The 27,828-nt window shown below is 45.8% G+C and overlaps 1 long non-coding RNA gene across 1 annotated transcript in view; it reads left to right on the plus strand.

Annotated features, from left to right (window-relative positions):
* Positions 1-23,972, plus strand: part of LOC138750479 (uncharacterized) — a 477,239-nt gene extending 453,267 nt beyond the window's left edge. The window contains exon 3 of the long non-coding RNA XR_011349355.1: positions 23,670-23,972. This is a non-coding gene — a long non-coding RNA (uncharacterized lncRNA). The remainder of the gene's footprint in view (positions 1-23,669) is intronic.
* Positions 23,973-27,828: the final 3,856 nt, after the last annotated feature.

Consider the following 27,828-nt stretch of genomic DNA (forward strand, 5'->3'; position numbering starts at 1 on the left):
TGTTCTGCAGATTTTCCCACTGTTCCCCATCTGTTCCTTCAATTCCTCATTTTTCTCCCCTATTCCCCACTATTCCCCTCCGTTCCCCATTGTTATGCAGTGTTCACCCCAGTTCCACACTGTTCCCCACATGTTTGACACATGTTCACCACTTGTTTGACACATGTTCCACACTATTCCCCTCTGTTCACCAGCAGTTCTCTCCATTCCTTAATGTTACCCTCTGTTACCCACTCTTCTCCACTGATCCCCACTGTTCCTCAATAATCCCCCTCTGTTATCCACTGCTCCACACAGTTCCTCACTGTTTCCCAGCTGTTCTCTATCTCATTTCCATCTGTTACCCACTGTTCCCCACATTCTCCAATGTTCTGCATTTGTTCACCTTTCCTCATTATTCACCCCTGCACCCCACTCTTCCCCTCTGTTCTGCACTGTTCTCAACTGTTCAACATCTGTTCCCCTTTCCTCATTGTTCACCCCTGCTCCCCACTATTCCCTCTGTTACCCACTGCTTGGCAGTGTTCCCCAAGGTTCCCCACTCCTCCCCATCTTTTCCTCACTTTTTCCCACCTGTTAGATACATGTTCCCACAAGTCCCCATTTTTCACCTGCAGTTCCCCACCATCTCTCCACTGTTCCCCATCAGTTCCCCATCTAATACCCACTGTTTTCAAGCTGTTTCCGCCATGTTCCCCACCTGTTCGACACATGTCCCCAGCAGTTCTCCACCATTTCTCCACTTTTCCCTACGGTTCTCCGTCATTTTAACATTACTCAGTGTTCCCCCCCCCCCCTGCTCTCCAATATTCCCCTCCATTCCCCATTATTCTGCAGTGTTCTCCACGGTTCCACATTGTTCCCTACTATTCCCCACTGATCCACATCTGTTCTTCCCTGTTGCTCATATTCCCAAATGTTCTTCACAGTTCCCCATTTTTCCCCATTAATACCACTGTTCCCCATCTGTTCGTCACTATTGCCCAATTTTAGCAATATTCCCATTGTTCACTATCAGTTCCCCACTGTTCCTCAATTGTTCCCCACATTTTCCCACCTTAACCTTCTTATTCCCACTGTTCCACATATGTTCCGCCATCTTGCCCATTTTCCCCAATGTTTCCCACTGTTCCCCATCTTTTCCCACTGTTTCCCATTTACCCACTGTTCCCCACTGTTTCACATCTGTTGTCCACTGTTCCACAACTGTTCCCCACTATTCCTTACATTTCCCCATTGTTCCCCACCAATCCCATCTGTTTCCAAGAAGTTTCCCAACTGTTACCTAGGGTTGCCCACTGTCCCCAATAGTTCTCACTGTTCCCTACCTTTTCGACACATGTTCCCCAGCAGTTGTCCATCATTTCACCACTGTTCCCCACTGATCCCCACAGTTCCACATCAGTTCCCCATCTGTACTAAACTGTTTCACACTGTCCCTCCACATCAGTTCCCCATCTGTACTAAACTGTTTCACACTGTCCCTCACCTTTTCCCCATCTGTTCCTCACTGTTCCCGACCTGTTCGACACATGTTCCCCAGCAGTTTCCCACCATTTCTCCACTGTTCCTCACTGATCGCCACAGTTCCACATCAGTTCCCCATTTGTTCTAAACATTTTCCCACCGTCCCTCACCTTTTTTGACTGTTCCCCACCTGTGTCCCACCAGTTCTGCACTTTTCAACACTGTTTCCCAAGATTCCCCACTGTTCACCTCATTCCCAATCTGTTCCCCATTTTTCCCGACTCTTCCCCCATTCTCCATTGTTCACCATCTGTTCCACACTGTTCTTCTGCTCCCCAAAGTTTGGCAGCTGTTTTCCAGCAGTTCCCCTTTTACCACTGTAGCCTACTGTTCCGGATCTACTCCCCACTGTACCCCACTTTTTTCCACATGTTCCCCAACTGTTTCCTACTCTTCCCCATCAATCCCAACTGTTTACCAGCAGTTTCCCACCTGTCCCCCTTGGTTTTCCTGTGTTCCCCATCAGTTCCCCATCTGTTCCCCTCTGTTCTCCAGCTGTAACCAAACTGTTCCCCACCTTTTCCCCACTATTCCCCAAAGTTCATGACTGTTCCCCACTGTTCCCCTTTGTTCCCAACTCTTCCCCATTTTCACAACTGTTCCCTACTGTGCCACATCTGTTCCGCACTGTTCCACACAGTTCTTCACTATTCTCTAGCCGTACCCTAATTGTTCCCCATTTATCCCACTGATCCCTATTGTTCCACATCTGTTACCCACAATTCTTCACTGTACCATGCTGTTCTTCACCTGTCCCCAACTGTTACACACTGTTCGCCACCAATCCCAACTGTTTTCCAGCATTTTCCCACCTGTTCCCCATGGTTCCCCATGGATCCCCACTGACACCTCATTTCCCAATCTGTTCCCCACTGTTCCCCCATTCTCCACAATTCCCTATCTGGTCCCCACTATTCCCCGCTGTTGCCCACTGTTCTCCTCTGTTCTGCAGAGATCTCCACTGTTCCCCATCCCTTCCTTCCATTCCTCAATTTTCCCCAATGTTGCCCTCTATACACCACTGTTCCTCAACTTTTTCCCAAGTGTTCCCTGCTGTTCCCCACCTGTCACACACTTTTTAACACTGTTAACCACATTCTGCAGTGTTCACCATATGTTCCCTACTGCTCACCCCTGTTACCCTCTGTTCTCCACTGTTACTCATTCTCCCCATTACCCACTGTTCCCCCACAGTTCCTCACTGTTCTCCAGCTGTTCCCAAATGTTACCCATCCATTCTCCACTGTTCTCCATTTTTCCCACTGTTCCCTACTGTTCCACACCTGTTCTCCACTGTTCCCCAGCTGCTCTCAAACTGTTCACCACTGTTCCCCATTTTTCCCACTGTTCCCTACTGTTCCACACCTGTTCTCCACTGTTCCCCAGCTGCTCTCAAACTGTTCACCACTGTTCTCCATTTTTCCCACTGTTTGCTACTGTTCCACACCTGTTCTCCACTGTTCCCCAGCTGTTCTCAAACTGTTCACCACTGTTCCCCATTTTTCCCATTGTTCCCTAATGCTCCATATCTGTTCCACACTGATCCCCACAGTTCTTCACTGTTCCCCACTGTACTCCAGCTATTCACAAACTGTTCCCCACTCTTCCCCATTTTTTCTACCGTTCCCTAATGTTCCACATCTTTTTCCCACAATTATTCACTATACCACACTGTTTTTCACCTTTCTCCAACTGTTCCACACTTTTCCCCACCAATCCCAACTGTTTTCCAGCAGTTTCCCTCCTGTTCCTCATGGTTCCACACTGTTCCCCATCAGTTCCCCCTGCTCCCTACTGTTCCCCTCTGTTCTCATCTGTTCTGCAGTGTTCCCCACTGTTTCCCATCTGTTCCCTTTCCTCATTGATCCCCCCTGCTCCCCAATATTCCCCTCTGATCCCCATTGTCCTACAGTGTTCGCCATGGTTCCAGACTGTTCCCCATCTGTTCCACACTGTTGCCCATTTTTCCCACTGTTCTCCATCTGTTCCCCACTTTTCCCATTTTCCCCAATGTTCTGCACTGTTTCCCAATGTTCTCTAGCTGTTCCCCATCTGTTCCCTACTTTTTTCCACAGTTACCCAATGTTCCCCCATTCCCAACTGTTCACCACCATCTGTTCCCCACTGTTCCCCAGAGTTCTTCACTATTCCACACTTTTCCCAACTGTAGCCGAACTGTTCCCCAGTTTTCCCACTGTTCGCCATCTGATCACCACTGTTCCCATCTATTCCCCACAGTTCTCCACTGTTCCGCTCTGTTGCCTACTGTTCCCCATGTTCTTCACTGTTCTCCACCTCTCCATTGTTATCCAGCTGTTCCCGAACTGTTTCCTACTGTTCGCCACTTTTCTCCATGTTCCTCACTGTTCCCCAATGTTCTCCACAGGTCTGCAGTGTACCCCACTATACCCCTTCTGTTCCCCTTGTTCCTTATTGTTCCCATTGTTCTCCACTATTTCACACCTGTTCCCTACTGATCCCAACTGTTCCCTTTAGTTCCCCACTTTTCCCCACTGTTTCCCATTTTTGTCACTGTTCCACATCTGTTCACCACCATTACTGACTGTTCCCCACTATTCCCCTATATTCCCCATCAGTCCCCCATCTGTTCCCCACTGTTCCTCCTATTCCCCAATTTTCGCACTGTTCCCCTCATTACCCATCAGTTACCCACTTTTCTCCACTATTACCCCGTTCTCCACAGTTCGCTATTGTTAGGTCTGCTTTGTTCATGAATGAGTGAGACAAACACCAGGCTGAGTCGAAATCAGGGTTCTTTGTTCTTTATTACCGGATTGTAACACTTGCGACTAACCATGTTAGTCGGAGAATGCATTCTGCCGTTATCAGCAAAATGGTGATTTTTTATACCCTTGGATATGTGCTTAGAACATCATCATATCATTACTTGTCCAATGACTAAAACTGTTGCTATCCTTTCCCTGCTAGCTTCCTGCCTCTCAATCCATCAATGTCTCTCTTATCTTGTAAGTACAAGGATGCATTCACATCTTGTTACAGCCCTGTACATTCCCATCTCATGATGTTTTACCTAACAGGAGTACAAGGACACCTCCCCTTCTTGTTACAGCCCTGTACAGGGTAACTCCCTACACATTCCCATCTCATGATGTTTTACCTTACAATCCCTCCTTTGTCCTCTTTAGAGGACAATCTCGCCCTGACTATGCTACCACCGCGTTACATTAGTTCGCCTATTATTGCCAAGCTCTATACGGGTTCTGTTCACAGGGCAGTTCGGCTGGTGGGCGAGGGCTCCCCCAACCCTCCTTTGCGTACACCCCCCATCCGTCACCCCGATCCCATTGCCCGTTTACAAGTTTCATCCCATTTGCCCCCAAGCAAAAAACTAGCTAACCCCCCCCGTACATTAGTAAATTCCCAAGTTAACATATGGTCTACAATCTAATTCATAATACTTGTTCTACAATCTGATTAATAATGTTTGTGTTACAATCAATGTTATAATATTTGTTCTACAATCAAGGTTATAATATTTAGGTTACAAGCAAGGTTAAAATTATATGTGTAACAATCTAATTCACAATCCCTCCTTTCCATCACATTCCCCTTCAGACTCCAGATCGATCTCAGCAACTTTCTCCGTCTCCTGTAATGTGAGATAGTCTTGCTCCACAGCCTGCACAGCTTGATATTTCGGAGGCAGTTCATCACGGTCAGCAAAGGCTTTCTCTATGGTCCTCGTGACCAGCGTTCGAATGCATGGAATACAACAACAGCCACAAGTGATAAAAATTGATACAGAAATGAACAAACCCAGCAAAAGTTGTCCTAACAATGTGCTCCATCTCCCAAACACTCCCTGTAACCAGGATAAAACAGGATTGGAGACTCCAGACTGGGCTTTTAATTCTTTCGCCAATGCCCTAAGTTTCGTTAACCCCTTAGTGAGTGATCCATCTGGCCCTGTGTTATTAGAGATAGAAGTGCAGCATAGATCTCCAAACATAGCACACACTCCACCTTTCTCTGCCAGGACCATATCAATCGCTATCCTATTCTGAAGTGTCATAAGGGAAGTTTCTGACAGTTGTTGATGTATTGCCTCAACAACGTCCCTGGTCAAATTTGCAAGGCGCTGGACATTATAGTGAATAAGGTTGATTCTATTAACATTTTTATTTACAGTGATGGGAAAAAATTGCACTAAAAACAGGAAAACTTTCAAACCCAGCTGCAATCTCATCGGCTAATTTAAATTCGTCCGGAATATTCCGGACTTGGCCAATGGCATCAATCCATACCCCATCAGGGTTCCTTCCTCCCGGCCCCAAGAGTCCAACACTCCTCCTTTTTCTCCACAGCCAACTCTCTGTGTGGCGCAATTCTAGGGAATCCTCGTCTCCCTCCTGCCTTTTGACAATCAGCACTGGCGCATTAAGGGTTACTAGAGCACACCGACCATCCCAGTTAGCGGGGAGCCAGTTGTACAGCACTCTTCCTCCACAAAACTCATCTGTGTAGTCATTCAATCTGCTACAAGTCTCCTTAGTTTCAGATTCATTTTTTTTGTTATGGGACCTCAAAATCATCCCCTGTATATGTTCATGATAACCAGTAACCTGTTTGGCTGCCCTGTCAGGCACCCATGTGGCGTTTTCCCTGCTAATAGTAGGTCGTCTACATACTGAATCAGTGTAACATCTTCCGGGAGCTTTAATTTCATTAGGATTTCGCTAAGGGCCTGATTGAACAGTCCTGGACTGTCCTTATAACCCTGAGGTAATCTAGTGTATGTGTACCGATGTGCTTGGTAAGTGAAAGTGAACCAGTCTTGGCATTCCTCAGCTAATTTCAAGCAGAAGAATGCGTTTGCCAGATCAATGACAGTATAGTATTCGTGCTCCGGACTCAGAGCCCTAAGTGCTACATATGGGTCTGGGACTGGTCTCTCGATGGTCTTGGTAGCCAAGTTAATCTCCCGGAGGTCGTGTACCATCCTCCAGTCTTTTCTACCCTGTTTGGGAACAGGCATGATGGGCGTGTTCCACATACTGTCAGGTGCCGCCCTTAAAACCCCTGACTCCATTAACCCTTCTATCGTTCCTTTAATACCCTCCTCCTGACTGGGCGACAAGCGGTATTGTTTTCTCCATATTGGTTTCTGCCCGGGGTTGGCCAATTCTAGAAATACCTCTCCTTTTATTACTCCCACATCATAGGGCCCCATTGTCCATATATGTGGACTCAGATTAGACAGATATTTGTCTGAGTCTCTGTGATCAATATTTTCTCCTTCTATGGCTCGGTCTCTTTCTACTTTCTCATTCACAACCTGGTCCCATGCTTCAATATTCAGTCTGACAAATTTTCCTCCCTCCGAGGTGGAATATCCCGGGATTTCTGTCTGCCTGTATTCACACCCTATCGCTTCCTTTACCATCGGACCCAGCTGTCGAGCGTGATGATCTTTGTCAATACCCAAGGTCACATGAGGCACACTTTCTACTCCTAAGCAGAACCACTCCATTTGTTCTTCTGTCATGACAACCATAGCAGCTATTCCCTCCTTACCTACAAAGATAAATGGACAATGTATCGTTTCTGTCTTCCCTTCTTTTAGAGAGTCCCACCTCTCCTCATATTCCTGGTCCGGGTGGATGGTGTAGTTTAATGTAACATGCTAGTGGATAATGGTAATCCCCATACCGAGGAATACTGGCCCTCCACTCAAAAAACTGTTTAATCAGCCCTGGGCCTGGTTCATCATACAGTAGCCGACTCCAGAGTCTTCTGAAGCGTTAGATGGGGTCATTACTATAAACTGTCCTCCCCTTCTTATTGTATCCCCTGGGTATGTTAACCGAAGGCCCTTCTCAGAACATTGTATGGTTATTCCTAGTTTGGTAAGAATGTCCCTTGCTAATAAATTAATGGGGCAACTTGGCACAACCAGGACAGGCGTTTTAACCCTTTGTCGTCCAAATGTCATGTCGATGTTATCTGTATAGGGCTGTGTTTCCCTTATCCCGGAGAATCCTATTGTAGATAATGTTTTGCCCGAAAATGTGCTCCCTGGGGGTTTTTTAATCACTGTCGTAACTGCTGCCCCTGTGTCAACCATAAATTCAATTTTTTCTCCATTTACCGTCCCCCAAATTTTTGGTGGCTCCCAGGGAGGCGTGATTTTTGATTCTCCAGGGCACCTTCAATAATCAAATTCAGCACCTTCCTCAATATAGTCATTACACTGAGGTGCCTGGACTTGTTGATCACTCTGCCACCCCCCGATTCTCTGGGGCCCATCAATGTGTCCACCCCTACCCCTTGCTTGTCCTCTTAAGTTTCCTCCTCTTCCCCGATAGCCTCTCATAGAGGGTAATCTTTTTCCCCTTGCTCTCCCAGCCTCCGGACAGTTCCGCTGGTAGTGTCCAGGATTTTGGCAGTACCAGCATACTGCATGTTCCCCTCTATACATTGTACCTAGCTGTCTTTCCCAACCATTTCTTACTTGGGGTCCCGGATTTATCACTGGCCCCATGACCTGTGGGACTCTCTGTTGGGCCGCTAATTTAACCCCTATATGTTCTATGGCTCTCACCAATTTATCGGTTGTCTTGTCCACCTCCTTCTGGGACGCACTTTCTGACTTAGCATGCTCTGATTGACGATGTCGTTTGATTGCATGTGTCAGGTGTCTTTTCCACAAATCCTCTGACATTGTCTCTAATCCCACAATGTCCCTTAATTTTGCTTGAACCGTAGCAGGTAGTCCGTTTATTATCCCATTACGAAAGTGAGCCCTTCCTAAGGGGCTGTGGTCAGGTCTTTCTCCAGTCCCTGTTTCCCATAAGTCCCATGCTCGAGTGAAATACTCGTGTGCAGTCTCTCCTTCCTTTAGTTGAAGGGTTACCAAGGCATCCAAACTATAGGGTGTAGGAAATGTTTCTCTAAGTGCTTCCCAAAATTTATTCCAAAGTGGGTTAAATTCTATTTCATCCCCCAATTTACTGCTTAAATTTTCTCTATTTGCTTCAGGGCCCCTTCTGCCTTTAATTTTATCATGATAGTTCTGACATCTGCGAGTGCTAATTGTTCTTGGCAGGTTTCTCGCTCAAAACAAGAAATCCATGGACTAGCCCCATTACTCAACGGAGGTAGTTTTTTCATTAAACTCTCTAAGTCCATTCGTGACCAGGGTACATATTTTTGAGTTCCCCGTCCCGTGATCAGTAATGGGCATTGATATCTCAATTTTGGGGATTTCTGCTCCTTCTTTACTCTTGGCATGCATTTATTTATCCCACCTTGTTCTGACTCTTCTTCGTCACTGTCACTGTCCCTATCAGCTTCCAATGTCTCAGGGTCAAAGGTATATTGGTCACGTTCATCTCTAAGATAATCTTTTCGGCCATAGTTTAGTTGTTTCACATCTTTCTCTTTTGTCCTAACTATGTCCAGGTAGGCATGTCTATTTTTCTCCCTCCCGAGTCTTTTCCTTCTACTTTCCTCCCATGGTGGATCGTATCTCGTTTCCTCTTCTATACTACACTTTTCGTCCTTTACTCCTATTACCATTCCTTCAGCTTTAATTTCTCCTGACAGTGTTGTAGTTATCTTTTCCACTTCCTTAAATACACCTACCATTAATTCTTTTTGATCCTCACTGATCTGCCCCAGCACATTAATATCTCTGTTTAAGTTTTTAATGTTATCCTGAACCTTTTTCATGTTCCATTTCTGTATCTCTAACTCCTTTTCTATTTTCTTGGACTCCAGAGGGGTCTCTACATCTATTACTCCCCCTTCTATTTTTATTAAAGGGGCCTGTACCTCGTCTGATGTGTCCCTATTCCCGTGGTTCTTGTCACACCCCAGTGTCTCAATATCTGGATATAAGGGACGTGACTCCAGTATCCCATCTGGGGTGCCAGAGAGAGAGAGAGAGAGAGAGAGAGAGAGAGAGCATAGCGAGAGAAAGAGATAGAGAGGCAGATACACAGAGCACAAGAGATAGAGAGAGAAAATGCCTTGCACTGGCCCCACTGGAAGAAAAGTCTTCAGATTAACACTTTCGTTTCAAAGGTTTTAAAAGGTTCTCATCCTGTGATCACTGGTCTGGATCAGATTGGGTCTCCCACCACTGGGAACTATCATTCCTTCCTTCCCTCCCACCTCGAGTGAGCTACACGTCAACCCACAATGTCTGCCCTGATCCCGCAATGGTGGGGGTGCGGGAAAAAGGGAGGGAGAGAGGATAAAACAGGATCCCATTTGATGCGGAGCTGGAATTGTGGGCACAAAATTAAAACCAAATTGTATTTCTCTGCCCTGCCCAACCTGGGGATTTCAGGGCAGCACCGCCACAGATTGGGATTGGGAGGGGGAGTGGGTGAGAGAGGAGGGGGGGGAGAAGAGAGAGAGGGGGAGAGAAGAGAGAGGGGGGAGGGTGAAAGGAGGGAGGGAGAGAGCAAACCCGGACACTTCGTGGCTGGAAACTGGAAACAGGCACTTTTCCTTTCCCTTCTGTGTTTTGTTTCTTCCAGCTTATCTAAGACACTACGTTTTAAAATTTTTTTTTCCTCACCTGTCAGGAACATCTCAGTGCCCCCGGGTAACCAACCCCTCTTCCTCCAGCGGTCTACACATTTTCGGAGCATTTTTTGTTTTTCCAATGCCGCATTACTGGTATTTCGCTCCTCTAATTCCTGATTAATTTCCTTAATAACTTGGTCAAAAGTCTTAGCAGGCAACTGTACAGCCATAGCTGCGGGACCGCTTTCTAATGCCTGTTTTAATTTAGGTTTTTGTCCGTTTAGGGGATCTATGTCAACGAAAATTGCTTTTAAAAATGTCTCCTTGCAAGCTGGATGACTAATATCTTTTAAAGGAACAGTCTCTAAGTCTTGTCCTCCAATTGACTTCAGACTGTCCTGTATACTCTGATTGCTCGTTTTCCACTCTCTGTTTTCCCAAGGGGGTCTGAAAGTTAAATTACAACTAGAAAACCAAATATTTGGGCTATACTTTTGTCCTGTTTCCCTGTACCAATCTATGAATTTACGTAACTTTATCTCCTTGGTGATGTTGGGAATACCCTCATTTAACTTATCAAAAGTATTTCGAATAAACCGGGTGTCTCTTAGGAGTTTGTCAACTTTTTCATTAATATCTCCTACCTGATCCGGACACAGCTGTCGCAGCCTTCTGTCGTCGTTCTTGTTCACCAGGCAGGCGTCCCTGAGAACTTTTTTTGTTGTCTCAAGGTCTCTAGTGTCTGCTGTGGTATTCCACCACGGCGAATTGGGGAAATAAATTCTTAACTTCTCAAGTGTACAGACATTATCATACCTACCGGACATTTATAAGTCAGTCTCTCAGATACAATTGAGGCCAATAAGCCTGAACCTTTGTTTTCTTTCAAAGCCCAACCTTCACGTGGGAGATTTCTCCTCTTAATAACCAGTTTAGGGCAGAAAACTCAGGTCCTCAATTGTTTATAGACCACCTTCTCACTCTATTGGACTTTGCAACGACACAATAAAGACTTTTAAACTCTAGTAGTTTCTTGCGAAGCACTTAATAAATGTCATTCAAACACCTTAAGGACTTTTATCTTGTCTGTAATCACTTACGTGTTACAATCCTGGCATGCGACCTTCAATTGTGGTCGTCTAATTTGTCCGATCTCCAGTTCTTACTGACAATCATAAAGATTTTTAAAAAAAAGAGAATTTTGTTAAAACAGGCTTCTCTGGACCTTTTTATCAGCCGGCTGAGATGATTGTCAGAAAAAACAGAAACCGTCGTCCAGTGTTCACTCACCCATCACGTCGGGTCACCAAATTGTTAGGTCTGCTTTGTTCATGAATGAGTGAGACAAACACCAGGCTGAGTCGAAATCAGGGTTCTTTGTTCTTTATTACCGGATTGTAACACTTGCGACTAACCATGTTAGTCGGAGAATGCATTCTGCCGTTATCAGCAAAATGGTGATTTTTTATACCCTTGGATATGTGCTTAGAACATCATCATATCATTACTTGTCCAATGACTAAAACTGTTGCTATCCTTTCCCTGCTAGCTTCCTGCCTCTCAATCCATCAATGTCTCTCTTATCTTGTAAGTACAAGGATGCATTCACATCTTGTTACAGCCCTGTACATTCCCATCTCATGATGTTTTACCTAACAGGAGTACAAGGACACCTCCCCTTCTTGTTACAGCCCTGTACAGGGTAACTCCCTACACATTCCCATCTCATGATGTTTTACCTTACACTATCTATTACCCACTGTTACTCATTCTTCCCCTTTGACCCCTCTGTTCCCCAACAGTTCTTCACTCTTCACCTTTGTTCCCCTCTGATCCCCATCTGTTCCGAACAATTCTTCACTCTACCACACTGTTCTTCACCTGTTCCCCAACTATTCCACACTGTTCCTCACCAATCCCACCTGTCTTCCAGCAGTTTTCCCAACTGTTCCCCATCAGTTCCCCATTTGTTCTCCTTGCTCCCTTTTGTTCCTCTCTGTTCTCATCTGTTCTTCAGTGTTCCCCACTTTCCCCACCTGTTCCCCTTTCCTCATTGTTCCCCTATGCTCTCCAGTATTCCACTCCATTTCCCATTTTTCTGCAGTGTTCCCCACGGTTCCACACTGTTACCCATCTGTTCCGCACTTTTGACCATATGCCCCAATTTTCCCCAATGTTCTCCATCTGTTCCGCACTGTTCCCTACTGTTCTCCACCAATCCCAACTGTTTCCCCACAGTATCCCACCAGCTCCCATGGTTCTCCACTGTTCCCCATCAGTTCCCCATTTGTTCCCCACTGTTATCCAGCTGTTTCCCATCAGTTTCCCACTTTTCACCACTGTTCCACATGGTTCCCCACTTTTCCCCTCATTTCCCAATCTGTTCCCCACTGTTCCCACATTCTCCACAGGTCAATATCTGTTCCCCATTGCTCCCCCCTATTTGTCTCTGTTCCACTGTTCTCCACTGTTTTTCAGTGATCTCCACTGTTCCCCATGTCTTCCTTCTGTACCTCAATTTTCCCCACTGTTGCCCACTATACACCACTGTTCCCTAATTGTGCCACGTGTTTCCCACTGTTCCTCACAGTTCCCCATCTGTCACACACTTTTGACCACTGTTCCCCACATTCTCCAATGTTCACATTCTGTTCCCCACTGCTCTCCCCGTTACCCTGTATACCCCACTGTTACTCATTCTTCTCCTCTGTTTCCCACAGTCTCCCGCAGTTCCTCATTGTTCCCCACTTCTCTCCATCTATTCTAAACTGTTCCCTACTTTTCCACTCTGTTCACCACTGTTCCCCTCTGTTTTTTACTTTTCCCCTCTGTTCCCAACTGTTCCCCATTTCTCCCACTTTCCCCTATTGTTCCTCACTGTTCCCGACTGTTCCCCACAGATCCCAACTGTTACCCACTGCACCCCATGTTTCCCATTGTTGCCCATCAGATACTCCTCTTTTTCCCATCTGTGACCTAAATTTCCACACTGTTTCCCGCAGTTCTCCACTGTTCACCATCTGTTCCCCATTGCTCCCCACTGTCCTCAACAGTTCCCCAGTTTTCACCAATGTTTCCCAGAGTTGCTCACAGTTCTCCAGCTGTTCGACACATGTTCCCGATAGTTCCCCACATTTCTCCACTGTTCACTAATGTTCCACATCAGTTCCCCATCTGTTCTAAACTGTTTCCCACTGTCCCTCATCTTTTCCCCACTGTTCCCCACCGTTTTCCTACTGTTCCAAACCTGTTCCCACTGTTCCCCAGCTATTCCACACCTGTTCGCCACTGTTCCCCAACTGTCTCCCACCAGTTCCCCACTTTTCCCCCATTCTCCACCGTTCACCATCTCTTCCACACTGTTCCCCTGCTCCCCACATTTCGCCTCTGTTTTCCAGCTGTTCACCAATTTTTCCACTGTACCCTACTGTTCCACCTCTTTACCCCACAGTTCATCACTGTCCCCCACTGTTCTTCACCTGTTCCCAAATGTTCCCTACTCTTCTCCACCAATCCCAACTGTTTCCTACCAGTTTCCCACCTGTTCCCCATGGTTCCCCACTGTTCCCCATCAGTTCCCCTCTGTTCTCCAGCTGTTCCCGAACAGTTCTCTACTGTTTCACATCTGTTCCCCACAGTTCTGCACTGTAGCCCATTGTTCTTCACCTGTTCCCCAACTTTCCCCACTGTTCCCCACCAATCCCAACTGTTTTCTAGCAGTTTCCCACCTGTTACCCATGGTTCCCCACTGTTTCCCATGAGTTTCCCATCAGTTCCCCCACTCCCTTTTGTTCCCCTCCATTCTGCAGTGTTCCCCACTCTTTCCCATCTGTTCCCCTTTCCTCATTGTTCCACCCTGCTCACCAATATTCCCGTGTTCTCCATTTTACTGCAGTGATCACCACGGTTCCACACCATTCCCTACTTTTCCCCACACTTGATCTCATGACAAGATCTACCTTGGAGAAAGCACAGAAATTGTGCAGATGGGCAGCGACATCTTGCATATGAGGTATAGGGTATCTGTCGGCTGTAGTTATTGATCTACGGTAATCGCTGCAGGGTCTCCATCCACCTGTTTTCTTGGGTACCATGTTTAACAGTGATGCCCAAGGACTGTTGGAGCGCTGAATGATGCCTAATTCCTCAATTGCAGTTCACTCTGCCCTTGCCTGCGCAGTTTATCAGGTGGAAGATGACGAACCCTGGCGTAATTTGGTGGGCCTGAAGTGTCTATGTAATGGGACACACCCTGGGCTGTTTAGGAGATATTGAAATTAGGTGAGAGAGTACAGGGAAATTCGTTGAGCAGAGCAGCATGTGCACATTTGTTCAAGGTATGCACCCCGAGGTGGGAAACTCTCCCTTTGCTGCATACCAGAGGGTATGTTTGAAAAGTGGTAGCAGGAACCAATTTCCTCCACTTCACATCTACTGGCAAGTCATGGGACCTTAAAAAATCTGCACCCAAAATAGGCTGTGCAATGGAAGCCAATACGCAATTCCAATGGAATGTCACACCTCCTATCCCAATCGTGACCTATCCTGTGCCAAAGCAGGGAATTTTCATCCCATTTGTGTTTGAAGAGTCAGGTGGTGTTGTTTATGTGGGTTTTATTTCAAAATAGGTGGGTGGGAGCAAACGAACCTCAGCACTCGTGTCTACAAGAAACATGTGCTTACCAGCGCAGTCTTGGAAGATACAATGGGACGTACTTGTGCCAGCTGCCATGGCCATAAATGGTAGCCGGCCTTATCGTTTCCTGCCTTTTTTCTGTAATAGGTACATGTCGGGACACATTTATGGGCATTTTTTCACCAACGACCATGGTAAAAACACCATTCTCACTGCCTGTCAGCATGTTCATCCTTCTTTAATTGAACTGAAGATATAGTTGGCTCATAGGACACGGGATATGCATCTGCTGCGAAAACAGTCTGTACGTGAGCAGACTCTAGCGTTGGAGTGTGATCCAGCCTGTCAGTCTCCTGCGCTACGTCATGAGGATGGTGGAAATCCATGTTAATGATTGGTATTAACATATATATAACATAACAATTACAGCACGGAAACAGGCCATTAGGCCCTTCTAGTCCGCACCGAACCAAACACCCCTTTCATATAACAATAACAATTGCGACACGACCTGGGAGTTTGGACAAGAATAGAGTCTCAAAAAGTAAACAATGAGAATAACCACCTGCTAATGCGAGCATCTCATTCATTAAATCGGATAGATTCCTATCACCTAGGTCCTCCATATTTAAAAGTCGTGCTCATGTCTAGTCAATTCCAGCGAGTCCAGGAGAAATTGGCGGAACCTGGTTTACTGGTTTTCTGCCAGGGGATTGGCAACATATTCTATTACTTGAGACGCTGCAGCAGTGTCCGATGCACCTATTACATGGCAGAATTTCATGTCCTCTGCCATTATGCCACAAGACAAATCTGGGTTTCAGCCTGATTAAGCCATACCCGAGGTTGATGTGTCCAGAAAGGAGGCAAGTGAAGTTCCACCACATTAACTGCAGCCGTGGTGGCAACAGCTGCTGCCGTCCTTGTGTACATGGTAACTGGAGATTCAAGCTTCCCTGAATCTTGCATTTGGGGTCCCCAATTGTAGCGGCGACTTCGGTAGAGCTACTAAAGTAATACACACACAAACACACACACACCAAGTTAGTCAACACAAGACTGCTTTATTCAGACTTTACAGACTTCTTTTAGGAACAGTGGGGAACAGTGAGGGAACAGTGGGGAACAGAGGGGAAAAGTGGTGTATAGTGGGCAACAGAGGTGAAAATTGAGGAATGAAAGGAAGAGATGAGGAAAAGTGGGGATCGCTGAGGAACAATGGAGAACAGTGGGGAACAGAGACAAATGGGAGGAACAGTGGGGAACAGATTGGGTAATGAGGGGAAGAGTGGGGAATCATGGGGAACAGTGGTGAATAGTGGGGAACTGGTGGGGAACAGCTGGGGAATAGTGGGGAACAGGTGTACCACATCTGTTCCACCCTGTTGCCCATTCTTCACAATGTTCCCCACTTTGCCCCATCTGTTCCCCACTGTTCCCCATTTATCCCAGCCCATAAGTATTACATTCCTTAAATGGCAATTATTACCCCTTCTGGGCTTTTTGAATTTCTTAGGATGCCACTTGGGTTGAAGAATGCTGTTCAAACCTGCCAGCAGCTTATTGGCACTTAGGGCAGATATTTAGAATTCCCTTAAATCTACTTGGAAAACATCTGGTAAAAACAATGGCGTCATGAATATTCTGTCCAGACCGACTGTATATCATATTCAGGATGAGATTGATATTCCTGAATTAGCCAGTGTCCAGGCAATGGACCTCGATGGTCAGCCATATAGTACGACCATGACTAACTTGGACATACTGCAGGTGGCATCACAACTGGGCGGCCAACCTTACTTTGTGACATGTCTTTGGGCTACATTAGACCAGTGATTCCGGCATCTTGGAGGCAACGCCTTTTTGACCAGATACACACCTTGTCTCATCCGTCCATCAGAACATCTGTCAAGCTCGTGTCAAATAAATATGTATGGCATGGACTAAAAAAGGGTGTTGCATAATGGGTCTGCACAGGTACCTCCTGCCACACTGCCAGAATTCAGTGGCACAATAAGGCACCTCTTCAACATTTTCTGGTGGTACACAGGCGGTTGGAACACGTGCATGTGGACCTGCTTGGATCATTGCCATTATCTCAAATTTTGAAATACATTCTAACAGTCATAGAACGTTTCACACGCTGGTCAGAGGCTGTCCCGTTGCCATCCAGTGACACTGAGACAAGGGCAAGAGCATTCACTGTCGATTGGATGGCTAGATTTGGTTTTCCGACACACATTACTTCAGATCGTTGAGCACAATTCATCCACAGTCCAACAGACTTGTGGAACGTTTCTACTGGCAACTGAAGTCCGCACTTAAGGCCTGACTCACCAGTCCCAATTAGGTCGATGAGTTGCCATGGATTCTATTCGGAGTGCACATCTCTTCAAGGGAAGATATGTCCGCATTGTCCACAGAGATGGTTTATGGTACAGTTCTTACAGTTTCATGGGACATTCATTTCACAACCAACTCTGACCTGAATTTCCTTCACAGCTTTGACATGGAGTCATGATCAGCAAACTTTTTCCTACCCACTGGCATGGGTCACCTAAACAGAATGTGCCCCACCATTCCTGGACGCTGATTTTGTTTTTGTGCGCGGACAGGTCCCAGGAGCGCCATTACAATTAACGTATGAGGGCCCTTTCCATGTGGTGAAGAAGGATGGGCTTGTGTATACTTTGGACATAAGGGGACATTCACAGCTGTTTAGTGTAGACTCAAGCCTGCCCATGTGAAACCTGCTTCACCTATTTCAGTGCCCCCAGCCCAGACGGCGAGGGGGTCCACCTCAGGTGCATGCAGCTGATGTTTTAGTTTCTGTGAAGGTTCTGGAGGGGAACTGGGTGGTTTAGCAGCTGTGTAGTGGGCCGAGCGGGTAAGGTTCTTTGGCACGCGAGTGAAAATATAAGACAGACAGTTGGGAACTCATCCATTTAATTGACTGTCCACGCGTGTGCTTCGTGGCGAGGAACGGCACGTTGATCTGTGGATTCTCATGCCGGATGGCACGGGACACTCACACGGCTTCATTTAAATCTGCGTTCCTGTGGTTCAGAAGCAAACTCATAATGATGTCCCATGTAGCCCAGAACACACTAAATCAAAGAAGCCTGTAAAGTCTGAATAAAGCAGTCTTGTGTTGACTAACCTGGTGTGTGTGTGTGTGGGTGTGTTGCTTTAGTAGCCCTATCGAAGTAGCCTCTACATATATAAATATTTGGGATGATTATCCCACTTACAGGGTACTTTTCTTCCATCTCACAGCCTGTGGGAAGAAGCTATTCCCCAGCCTGGCAGTCCTGATTTTGATGATGGACGTGGTTAAAGATGCTGTCTTCTTCTTTGGCTTGGCTTCGCGGACGAAGATTTATGGAGGGGGTAAAAAGTCCACGTCAGCTGCAGGCTCGTTTGTGGCTGACAAGTCCGATGCGGTACAGGCAGACACGGTTGCAGCGGTTGCAGGGGAAAATTGGTTGGTTGGGGTTGGGTGTTGGGTTTTTCCTCCTTTGCCTTTTGTCAGTGAGGTGGGCTCTGCGGTCTTCTTCAAAGGAGGTTGCTGCCCGCCAAACTGTGAGGCGCCAAGATGCACGGTTTGAGGCGTTATCAGCCCACTGGCGGTGGTCAATGTGGCAGGCACCAAGAGATTTCTTTAGGCAGTCCTTGTACCTTTTCTTTGGTGCACCTCTGTCACGGTGGCCAGTGGAGAGCTCGCCATATAACACGATCTTGGGAAGGCGATGGTCCTCCATTCTGGAGACGTGACCCATCCAGCGCAGCTGGATCTTCAGCAGCGTGGACTCGATGCTGTCGACCTCTGCCATCTCGAGTACTTCGACGTTAGGGATGAAAGCGCTCCAATGGATGTTGAGGATGGAGCGGAGACAACGCTGGTGGAAGCGTTCTAGGAGCCGTAGGTGGTGCCGGTAGAGGACCCATGATTCGGAGCCGAACAGGAGCGTGGGTATGACAACGGCTCTGTATACGCTTATCTTTGTGAGGTTTTTCAGTTGGTTGTTTTTCCAGACTCTTTTGTGTAGTCTTCCAAAGGCGCTATTTGCCTTGGCGAGTCTGTTGTCTATCTCATTGTCGATCCTTGCATCTGATGAAATGGTGCAGCCGAGATAGGTAAACTGGTTGACCGTTTTGAGTTTTGTGTGCCCGATGGAGATGTGGGGGGGCTGGTAGTCATGGTGGGGAGCTGGCTGATGGAGGACCTCAGTTTTCTTCAGGCTGACTTCCAGGCCAAACATTTTGGCAGTTTCCGCAAAGCAGGACGTCAAGCGCTGAAGAGCTGGCTCTGAATGGGCAACTAAAGCGGCATCGTCTGCAAAGAGTAGTTCACGGACAAGTTTCTCTTGTGTCTTGGTGTGAGCTTGCAGGCGCCTCAGATTGAAGAGACTGCCATCCGTGCGGTACCGGATGTAAACAGCGTCTTCATTGTTGGGGTCTTTCATGGCTTGGTTCAGCATCATGCTGAAGAAGATTGAAAAGAGGGTTGGTGCGAGAACACAGCCTTGCTTCACGCCATTGTTAATGGAGAAGGGTTTAGAGAGCTCATTGCTGTAACTGACCCGACCTTGTTGGTTTTCGTGCAGTTGGATAATCATGTTGAGGAACTTTGGGGGACATCCGATACGCTCTAGTATTTGCCAAAGCCCTTTCCTGCTCACGGTGTCAAAGGCTTTGGTGAGGTTAACAAAGGTGATGTAGAGTCCTTTGTTTTGTTCTCTGCACTTTTCTTGGAGCTGTCTGAGGGCAAAGACCATGTCAGTAGTTCCTCTGTTTGCGCGAAAGCCGCACTGTGATTCTGGGAGAATATTCTCGGCGACACTAGGTATTATTCTATTTAGTAGAATCCTAGCGAAGATTTTGCCTGCAATGGAGAGCAACGTGATTCCCCTGTAGTTTGAGCAGTCTGATTTCTCGCCTTTGTTTTTGTACATGGTGATGATGGTGGCATCACGAAGATCCTGAGGCAGTTTTCCTTGGTCCCAACAAAGCTTGAAAAACTCATGCAGTTTGGCATGCAGAGTTTTGCCGCCAGCCTTCCAGACCTCTGGGGGGATTCCATCCATACCTGCTGCTTTGCCACTTTTCAGTTGTTCGATTGCCTTATATGTCTCATCCAGGGTGAGAACCTCATCCAGCTCTAGCCTTAGGGGCTGTTGAGGGAGCTGGAGCAGGGCGGAATCTTGGACTGAGCGGTTGGCACTGAAAAGAGATTGGAAGTGTTCTGACCATCGGTTGAGGATGGAGATCTTGTCGCTGTGGAGGACTTTGCCGTCTGAGCTGCGCAGCGGGCTTTGGACTTGGGGTGAGGGGCCGTACACAGCCTTTAGAGCCTCATAGAAACCCCTGAAGTCGCCAATGTCCGCGCTGAGCTGGGTTCGTTTGGCGAGGCTAGTCCACCACTCATTTTGGATCTCCCGGAGTTTGCGCTGAAGATGGCTGCATGCGCGACGGAAGGCTTGTTTCTTCTCTGGACAGGACGGCTTTGTAAGGTGAGCCTGGTGGGCAGCTCGCTTCTTTGCCAGCAGCTCCTGGATTTCCTGGCTGTTTTCGTCAAACCAGTCCTTGTTTTTCCTGGAGGAGAAGCCCAGTACCTCTTCAGTGGATTGCAGTATGCTGTGCACTGGATGGAAATGGTCTTTTTACAATTCCTTGAGCCCTATTTAAACAACACTCCCAGTAAATGTCATCTACAGAAGAAAGGGAGACCCCAGTGATCCTCACAACTCTTTGCATCATTCCTGTCTGATGCTTTACAGCTACTAGACCATCCAATGATGCAGCCAGACAGGAGACTCAACTGCGCTCCTGTAAAATCTCAGGATGAGAGCCGTTGGCCTTGACCTCCTCAGTCTCCTTGTGTGGTTTAGGCGCTTCCTGACCAATAAGGAGGTGTGATTGTTTTGTGTATTAATACATGTTCTGTATAGATGTAACAATCTTTAGTGGAGAGAATTACTCATTGTACTTCAGGATGTACAATCAGGTACAGAATGTCCTTAAATAGCCATTTGGCCCAGATGTCTATTCAGTACAAGAATACTTTCAATCTCAGGGAGATTTTGAACAATAACACCATTCATTTTGCAACAAGCGCAACTTAATTTTGCCAGTTGTTCAATGGCAAGCTATATGGGGAAAACACCACTGTCAACTCTTTTACCTTAAATTAGTAATTTTATTCAAATGGGCAGTAGATCAAGAGATGGAAACTGAAATCAGACAGAGGTGAGTGATTGGTTAAAATTAGAAACATTCGTATTCATGCTATAGAGTTTAAGGCTGCCCAGGAGGAATATAATATGTTTTCTTTAAGTTTGTGTGCCCTCAGCCTGCCAAAGGATGGGGCCAACAGACATGTTGCTGGAAGGGTTTGAGAAATGATATGGTAGGCCACAGGAAGCTCAAGGTTAGATCCACAGAGCACAGGTGTTTAGCAAAATGGCTACCCAGTCTGTATTTGGTCTTGGTGATATCGAGGTCAACTGAGTCGACCAAATGTAGTAGATTAGGTTGGATGGGGTGCATGTGAAACAGTGCCTCACCTGGAAGGTCTGATTGTGGCCTTGGATGGAGGTGGCAGGAAATGGAGGGACAAGTTTGGAAATTTCTGCAATTCCAAAGGGGAGTGCGTCAGGTGGTGGTGGGTGGAGAGGGAAGTGCTGTCAAGGGAGAGGGAAGTGCTGTCGAGGGAGTCACAGAAAGACGTGCCCCTGTGAAAAGAGGATCTGAGTGGAGTGGGTTAGATGTAGCAGGTTAGAGAATGGTGCTGAAGTTGGAAGTGTTCAAGGATAATGTGTCAGATGTGGCAGCTGATGGGTGGTAAGCGAGAAATCTGAGGATTCTGTCCTTATTCTGCCAGAAAGGAGGTGGGGCAAGGGCAGAAAGAGAATTGGAGATATGGGTGCAGGCTTTATGGGGGAATCTGCATTTATTGAAGAAATAAGACATTTTGGGTGTTCTGGAGTGGAAAACTTCCTTGGGACTTTTGCAGGCCCAGAGGACCCAAAACCTAGCAGCAATAGAAAATCACCAAGACAAAGGATACTTAAACAAACGTCATTTTTAATTTTCTTTAAACAAAAAAACAGGATCAAACTTTAACTTATCACTATTAACTTAACAGCCTTACATTGCCCCGTTCTAATTCTCAGTGCAGGTGTATTTAATGTGCATAAAGTTCTTTGACACAACTCCATGTTCACTGGTGTCTATCAATTCTTATACTGTGCACAGAATTCAACATTTATGAATTTGCACCAAGCTCTGGTGCTTAAAAGTGAATGGTTACCCCTCCAGGAAGGCTCTTGTTGGTTTCAGAGAGGGATTTCTTGCTCATTGGACACACAAAAACTGATTCCCTCTGATCAGCCACTTTGGGGTCTTGTCAATGAAACCCGTCACGGTTTTCCAAATGATCACCTCTTCTGCAGGTCACCATAGAGTTCCTTTTGTTTTCCTTATTTCAGGTGAAACACTCAGGCCAGCCATTTCCTATAGTTTGGATTAAAAGTTTTTCAACAGGCTGAACTGAGAACTCACAAACCGTCTTCAGCTTGCCATCTCTCTATTAGAAAAAGCATATTTGGTCTCTCCTCTCTGCTTGCAAAAGCACATGACCTTCTTAGAACAGCAAACTGCAACCAGCCAGATTACTGCACCGGACCCAAACTTCTGAGTCCATTCATCAGTTGATTTAAAATCAATAATCCATTTACACCTGCTTTTGAAATTCTTTAGCAAAGCAGTCTCCTTGTTTTGTCTTTGCAAAGGCTCTTGGCGCCTGAATGACTCTCTATCAGCAAAGCTCTTGCATTTTAAATAAGAGCTGTTTTGTGAAGTGTTTGTGTTTGTTTGTGGCCTCCACGACTCCTACAATAATCTCTTTCAAAAACATATCAATATACAATGTGGTGTCCTTGCAAAAAAATAAAGTCGGAAGAGGTATAATCCAGGTAGCTCTGGTGACTGGAGTTTGTAATAGTTTGAAACTTGAACCTCTCTCTCTATTTACTGTCATGTAATTAAAAAGTGTTTTATCACACAAAATTGCTTTTTTCCTGCTGTGAGGCAGACAGATTCGCCATTGATTTTAATTATCTTTAAACATGAATATGGAATTACACTTCAACTTATGACTGTTTTACTACTTTAAATTACTTTACTTAACTTACCCCCCTTCTAATTCTAAGTGCACGTGTGTGTAATGTGTGTGTAAGTTCAGAAAAGTTCTTTGGTTCACAGTCCAATCTCACTTCTCATTCCTCCAAGTTCACTGGTTGCAGGCCATTCTTACACTGTGCACAGAATTTAACATATATAAAATTCACCAGGCTTTGGTGCTCGAAAGGTAAAAAAAACATTACAGTTCAGGAAGGTTCTTGCTGGTTTTCAGAGAGAGGTGTGTTGTTCAGGGAAGTATTAGGGTGTTTCTGACTCGTCGTATCTGCATCTGAATTCTGATATCTCTTCAGAAAAGCTCTGATAGCTTTAGCATGGAGCAGAGCTGAGCCAGGACTTTGCAGGTATTTAAGGGAGTGTGTGGGCAGGGTTTGTTCTGGACCAACAATCTCACCAAATGACTCTGCTTGAAATCAAGATTCAAACCATTTTGAGGAATACAACAGGAATTGTTCAACAAGAGCCCGGTGTTCCCTTATGAGTTTTCTTTTATGAGTGGATATGATTTTTTTTTAAAAGCCCGTTAATCTTCCTGATACAGATCTTTGTGTTTAACTTTCAGGTTGCTATCTGTTGTTAACTTGGAGGCCTTTAATGGGGTGACTGGGTGGAATCTTTGCTTTAACCAACCAGTTCTATTGCAAATTTCCAGCTGTTGGATGTCTTGCATTTGCTTGCAAGTTTAGCAAGTGGGGTTATGATGTGAAACTGCAAGGCACAGCGCCATTTTTGTTTTTGAAAATGCAAATGTGAAAATTTTAACTTTGGTCTCCTTGCTTTGCTTAAGTTTACAGAGGAGACGTTGGGTCAAGCTGAGAAGACAGAGTTGGATGCCCATTTGGTGAAGCTGCACAGGCAAAAAAGAAAACACAAAACGAGGGACTGAAAAAATAATGAAGCAAACTGAAGAGCTGTTGCAACCAAACCCAAGTAAAGAATTTAATTTTGTGAGGCGTACTTTAGAGACCAAATGATTTGGGCTTTTAATGGTGACCTATTTAAATGAACAAAATCTGATTGGAATTTAACTTTATGGAAAGTTTGGAAGTTGCCACAAAAAAAATGGAGCATATAAATTAGATGTTGTAATGAAGAGAAATTAACAATACAATGAGCCTTGTGTCATAGTATCTACCTCAGTCTACCGTACATCACGTTAAACCTTCTCCCCACTGTGAACCTGGTGCCACAGTATCTCCCTTAATGTACCATCCATCCCCATTAACCTTCTCCCCCACTGTGAATGCGGTATCTCCCGCTGTTTATTGTACATCACTGTTATATCTACTCCATACTCTGAAATCTGTGTCACAGTATCGGTCTCCATCTACCTACATTCCCATTAACATTCTCCCCATTGTGAACTTGGTGTCACAGTATCAAACACAGTTTATCGTACATTACTGTTCAACCGTATGACGGATGTGAACCCAGTGTCACAATATTTGACACAGTTTATCGTTCATCACTGTTTAAACTCATTCCCTCTATTCAACTAGTGTCACAGTATCCATCTCAATTTACCGTACATCACCATTAAACTTTCTCCCCACTGTGAACCTGGGGTCACAGTATTTGACACAGTTCATCGTTCATTACTGTGACAGCTTCTCGCACTGTGAACCTAGGGTCAAAGTATCTTGCACAGTTTATTGTCCAGCAATGATTGACCTTCTCCCCATTGTGAATCCGGTTTCACAGTATCTGCCTCTGTCTTCTGTTCATCACCATTAAACCACTCCCCACAGTGACCCCGGTGTCACAGTATCTCATGGAGTTTATAATATCTGTCTCAGTCTGCCATACATCACCATTAAACCATCTCCCCACAGTGAACCCGGTGTCATAATATCTGGAACTGTTTATCGTGTATCACTGTTAAACATTCTCATTACTGTGAACCCAGTGTCACAGTATCTGACGTAGTTTATTGTACATCAATGTTGAACCTTCTCCCCACTGTGAAACCGGGGTCATAGTATATGCCAGAGTTTATTATACATCACCATTAAAACTTCATAATATTGTGAACATCATGTCACAGTATTGCCACAGTTTATCATATATCACTGTTCATCCTTCTCCCCACTGTAAACCCATTGTCTCTCTATCTGCCACAGATTATCGTACATCGCCATTAAACCTCTTTCCCCTTTGAACCTTCTGTCAAAATATCTGCTACACATAATCCTACACTCTTAAATCCACTAACAAATGGTTATCAGGTGTCACAGAACCTGGGACTGTTTATCGTACTGTTAAATCTTCCACCACTGTGAACTCAATGTCACAGTATCTGTCTCACTCTAACAAACATCATAAAACCTTCTCCTCACTGTGAACCTGGTGTCTCTGCATCTGCCATAATTTATCATACATCACTGTTAAACCTACTCACTACTGTGTACCTGGTGTGAACAGTATCTGTCAAAGTGTACCGTACATCCTCATTAAACATTCTCCCCACTGTGTAACTGGTGTCACAGTATCTGCCTCAGTCTTCCATACATCACTGTTGTTTTATCTCTCAAATGTGAATCCAGTGTCACAGTATTTGCTGCATTATATTGGACATCACTGTTAAACCTTCTCACTGCTGCTGTGAACCCTGTCTCACAGTATCTTCCTCATTCTTCCGTATATCACCGTTAAACCTTCTGCCCACTGTGAACCCGGTGTAACATTATTTGCCTATGTCTGCCATGCATCACCGTTAAACCTTCTCACTACTGTGAGCCCAGTGTCTGAGTACCTGCCTCAGTCAACCATTCTCACATCTGTGAACTTGGTGTCTCAGTATCTGTCACAGTTTATCTTACAGCACCATTAAACCTTATGACAACTGGAAACCTCTTGTCAGAGTTTCTGCCACAGTTTATTGTACAAAACTGTAAACTTTCTCCAAACTGTGAACCCAGTGTAACGGTCTCTGCCTCAGTCTGCCGTACATCACCATTAAACCTTCTCCTTACTGTGAACCTGGTGTTACAGTATCTGACACAGTTTATCGTACATCACTTTTTAACCATTTCACTACTGTGAACACAGTGTCACAAAATATGCCTGAGTCTACCATATATCACCATTAAACCATCTCTCCACTTTAAACTCGGTCACCATATCCACCAAAGTTTATCGTACGTCACTATTTAAACTTCTCAACACTGTGAAACCTTTGTCACAGGATCTGTCTAACTCTACTGAACATCACCGTTAATCTTTCTCCCCACTATGAGACCCGTGTTACTGTATTTGGCACAGTTTATTGTACATCACTGTTAAACCCTCTCAACACTGTGTACCTGATATCATAATATCTGCTTCAGTTTACAGTACATCACTGTTAAACCATCTCCTAACTGTCAAATTGGAGTCACTGCATCTGGCAGGAAGACCATTCTACATCCGGCATCTGGCAGGTGGACCATTGGAAATCCGACATATGGAAGAAGAACCATTCCAGATCCAGCAACTAGGAAGACCATTCTCCTTCTTGCTTCTGGCAGGCAGACTATTCCTCATCCAGCATATGTCAGATGGACCATTCCATATCGGACATTTTCCAGGAAGGCCATTCCACATCATGAATCTGACAGGCAGAACATTCCACATCCAGCATCTGGCAAAGGACCATTCCACATTCTGTAAGTTGCTAGCAGTCCATTCCACATCCAGAAACTGGCACGAAGTCCATTCCACATCCGGATTCTCACATGAGGACCATTCCACCTCCAACATTTGGCAGGTGTACCATTCCACATCCGGAATCTGGCAGAGGAACATTCCACATCCAGCATCTGACAGGCAGACCATTCCACATCCGGCATCTGGCAGGTAGTCAATTCTAAATCCGGCATCTCGTTGGCAGACCAGTCCAAATCTGGCATCTGGCAGGCCAACTGCTCCACATTCAGCATCTGGCAGGTATACCATTCCACATCTGGCATTTGGCAGGAAACCAATCCACATCTGGCAATTGAAAGCTGGACCAATCCAATCCACATCTGGCATTCTACAGGAGTACCATTCTACAATCGGCATCTGGCAGGCAGACAATTTCACATCAGGCATTTTTCAGGCAGACCATTCCATATCTGGCATCTGTCGACCATTCAATATCCAGTGTTTGGCAGGTGGACCATTTCACATCTGGCATCTGTTAATTGGACAATTTCACATCTGGCAGTAGGACCATACCATATCTGGCATCTGGTAGGTGGACCATTCCATCTGCAATTTGTCAGGATGACCATTCCACCTCTGCATCTGGCAGGTGGACTATTCCACATTAACATCAGCCAGGCAGGACATTCCACATCTGTCATCTGGCAGGAGGACAATTCCACCTCTGATATCTGGCAAGTGGACAATTTCACATCTGAAATCTGGTAGGCAGACAATTCCACATCTGGCATCTGGCACGATGACCATTCAACCTCAGGCATCTGGCAGATGGACTATTCCACTACAGCGTCAGCCAGGTGGCTCATTCCACATCCAGCATCTGGCAGGAGTACCATTATACATTCAGCATCTGGCAGGCATACCATTTCACATCAGGCATTTTTCAGATGGATCATTCCATATCTGGTATCTGTTGACCATTCACCATCCAGCATCTGGCAGGTGGACTATTTCACATCTGGCATCTGTCAAGTGAACCATTCCACATATGGCAGGAGGACAATACCATATCTGGCACCTTCTAGGCGGACCATTCCACATTTGCAATTTGTCAGGATGACCATTCAACCTCCAGCATCTGGCAGGTGGACTATTCCACACCAGCATCAGCCACGCAGACCATTCCACATCTGGCATCTGGCATGAATTCCATTCCACATCCAGCATCTGTCCAGAAGATAATTCTACATTTGGCATATGGCCGGTGAACCATTACACATCTGGCAACTGGCAAGTGGACGTTTCCATATCCAGCAAATGGC

The sequence above is a fragment of the Narcine bancroftii genome, unplaced genomic scaffold, assembly GCF_036971445.1.
Source record: "Narcine bancroftii isolate sNarBan1 unplaced genomic scaffold, sNarBan1.hap1 Scaffold_153, whole genome shotgun sequence".
NCBI lineage: Eukaryota > Metazoa > Chordata > Chondrichthyes > Torpediniformes > Narcinidae > Narcine > Narcine bancroftii.